Here is a 3,627-nt window from a genome sequence, read left to right on the forward strand (position 1 = left end):
TCGAACATCCATGCATTTTTTCTTGTAATTCAAATTACAAGAAAAATTTTATAAGACCCACCAAATTTTATAACGATAGAACGATACTCGAATTCATAAAATGTGAAATAATTATATCTCGCGTGTTTATGCATCACTAAAATTAAAAATATTCTACTTCGGCAACTTATACAAGCTGTATTGTTGCAGTATTATATATTGATACAGTATCCTATATTGAAATAAATCTAATAATCTAATATTTATTTATTTTTTTAAGAGCAACTATTAAGAAGTACTTGTCGAAGCCTCCTGAAAACCCTTCCCCAAGATCTCCTTTTATATTACAGTAATTTCCTTGCTAACAAGAAAAAATGCATGGGTGTTCGAGCGAGCGAAACAGTCGTCGGAACACCGCGTATTGCTCACGTATAGACGAGACAGTGTGAGTTGAGCGTTTTCTTAGTGTCCGTCACACGTATTTTAGGACAGCATTTCTGTCCATGACGTCTTATAATGCTATCTCTCTCGCCTATGTCTATCTCTTATGTCTGAGATAGAAGATGGAAGATCGTCGCGACTCCCACCATTATTCCCTCTCCAAGTGTCCGATGATCGTATACCGCTAGTTCCCTCCGCCACACCGTGCTGCTCGTACAGTCGCGGACTTAAAGGTTAGTGGGTCATTTTTAGGAAATTTAGGAACGCATTCCGACTTGAGAAGAAGGAGAGTCGCTGCTCCGTCTGCGGGACACGCCTGCGCAGTGACTAACTACGATAGGAGAGAAATGGCATATACGTAGTGCAACGCTTTTTCCTCGCGTAGTCGGCTTACGGAGGCAGCGCTGACCAAATCTACGGCGATCGCTCAACGGAGTGAAACCCGGTTTCACTCCTACGACACTCGCGACTCCGGTCGACCTTCCGGAATTGGGCGCCAGGTACTGTCGGCCGTACCACCTTACTATTTTCTCTAACTTTATAACATGTTGACCAGAGGAGCGTCGGTCGTCGGTACGACCCTTCGGCAGCTCAGCCGCCCTTCGGTAGAGGGGCTGGTTCGATCGCGGTTGAAGGTGCTTGAAGGAAGGATGGAGTTTGCAATAATACACGAGGGCTGTAATCTAATGTACCGGACACAGATTTATTCTCGACAGCTATTTTGTTACAACTCTTTATTCGCGCTCGCGACAATATTCCATACGGCAGCTTGTCGTCTCGAGTACGACCTTCAACGTTCGCGACAGCTATTCTCACGCTTGTTCGATGCGGTGGAGTGCGATCGTTCTCGGTTACGACGGGGACGGTCGACAACGTTACCCCGACGCGTGAGCTCTCCTCGCTAGCGAGACGGATGCGGTTTCCGTCACCTCCCGTGGACGGCCGGGCCTCGGCCGGGCTTCGGCCGTCGACGCGTCTCCCGATCCACGACTCCAAAATATCCACGCTAAGGGCCGTCTTTATGAAACGGACTCACCAAATCGTTGGTCGCGAATCGGTCGCAGTCGTCAGCGGGCAGCGACGGTCCCCTTCCGGGTCACACAAACAAAATTAGTCCTCGAGCGGAGTCGGCCTTACGGCGTTCATCGACGTCGTCGTCCTGGCTGATGCAGCTTGGTGGGCGTCACGTCCTTTACACTTTGCCGTTCCACTGCGAAAACACGAAAGCTCCCGCTGATTTGCGAGGCTGGATTTTATTCCCAATTTGATCCCTCTTCTCACCAGTTGGCGACCTCTTATTGGCTACTTCTTCAGAGCCGTTTATCTGCCTTTGTTGCCTCGCTGTTTTCTCCTCTTTGTTTGGCAGCTTATCAATTTGTTGTTTTGATTTTGGGCTTTGCATCTTCGACAGCCGTTATTTCAAGTTTCCTGTGGAGCCTCGCAGAGTCCGTGCTAGCTCAGCGGACGCTCCGGGTCGCGGAGGATTCGCTGGCCGATACTGTGCTTCGGCCGCGGCTATCCTCCGCTCGTCCGCGGTGTCGATCCGCTCCGCCCTTGCGGCTTCCTCGTGGTAGCTCCCAGTCTCCCTTTCTCTCTCTCAATCGGCGCCTGATGCCAAGATCCCAGTAGCTCCGTGGTACTGGCTCTGAAAGCATGTAGCCCTATTGGTCTGTCCTTTCTAGCAGGGATACCCCCAAATTGCGGAAATTAATCACCTTATCTCCGGCCTCCAACCTGTCGCCTCTCTTCCTTTCCACCCGTGGTGGTAGCTTCTTCTTCTCTTCGACTCCGATCTTGTGACGCTTGTCCGACCGTCCGCTCTTAATTTTAATACATTTTTTTTCGATATAGACGGGTGCGCATCCCCTCGCCTTACGGCTAGGACGCAACCCTCACACTTCAGCTTGGAAGCGCATTCCTGCTTCCTTAGCAACCCCTAGTGACGGACGATCCTCAAAAATCGTCACGTCACAGTAGTGTCATAAAAGTAAACGTTCGCATGGGAAGTGTTCCGCAGGACTCGCCGTGACCGAGCATCGTGGATTACATGCAAATATAAAGATAAGTAATAGATTTCATTATTCCCACATTCTGCTTGTGATATTTATTTCCTTCTGCAAAACACAAATATGACAGATATTAAATTTCCTACATATATAACAATTAATATTATATTACAAACATAATTTATATATTTTTTGTAATGAAATTTATTACTTATCTTTATATTTGCGTGTAATTCACGGTGCTCGGTCACGGCAAGTCCTGTGGAACACTTCCCACGCGAACGTCGTGCTTACTTTTATGACATTACATATATGTCATTTCTCTCCTATCGTGGTTAAGGCCATCACACACAAAATTCCGTAAGAACTTAAAACGTAAGCGTAAAGAAATCGACCAATCCCAATTGAGCACTCGGCTCTTCGTAACCCCTCCATTATTACGAAGAACCGAATACTCGATTGGGATTGGTCGATTTCCTTACGCTTACGATTTAAGTTCTTACGGAATTTTGTGTGTGATGGTCTTTAGTTTTTAGTCTTTAGTCTTTAGTCACTGCGCAGGCGTGCCCCGTAGACGGAGCAGCGACTCTCCTTCTTCTCAAGTCGGAATGCGTTCCTTTTGCTAAAAACGATCCACCAACCTTTAAGTCCGCGACTGTACCTCACCTATAGTGTGTGAGTGACGCGTCATCGTGTACACACGGATATACGGACGGCATTTACGCCGGTGCGTGTACACTCAGAGGCAGGTATGGTGTCCCTCGGCGGGTCCTTATACGCCTGTCAAATAGTCGAAAGCGACAACAGGCGTATACGGAGGGCGTACTGTACGTCTGACGTACAACGCGAGAGAAGCGAAGAAGGCACGTAGGGGAAGTGGTGGGAGATATTTCGATGTTGCATTCTTTTCGCACGTCGTCCGATCGAGAGAGAAAACATCAGCAGACGTGATAGCTGTTAGTGGTGTCCTCAATAGCTGTCTCACTCACTCAACGCTTGAATGCAGAGAATATGAGCGAGACAGCAATAGGGACACCGCGCTGTCTCTATAGGTGTCTCGCTCGCTCTAGTATCCATGTATCACGCTTTCCTCTTTTCTCCTTAGCAGAAATGCACGTTGTGCCGATGAATGACACCGAACGACAAAATTTAACTCTTTTGTTGTACGAATGTGAATAGTCATTTCCGATGTATTTTTGCC

At 47.6% G+C, this 3,627-nt stretch overlaps 1 protein-coding gene across 2 annotated transcripts in view; it reads left to right on the forward strand.

Moving 5' to 3' along the window:
* Positions 1 to 3,627, forward strand: part of LOC116851583 (cytochrome P450 4C1-like) — a 44,296-nt gene that overhangs the window by 14,027 nt on the left and 26,642 nt on the right. The gene's annotated exons all lie outside the window — the stretch shown is intronic.

Source organism: Odontomachus brunneus, unplaced genomic scaffold (assembly GCF_010583005.1).
Source record: "Odontomachus brunneus isolate Ranch 3 - 2012 unplaced genomic scaffold, Obru_v1 Obru_scaffold_179, whole genome shotgun sequence".
Lineage (NCBI taxonomy): Eukaryota > Metazoa > Arthropoda > Insecta > Hymenoptera > Formicidae > Odontomachus > Odontomachus brunneus.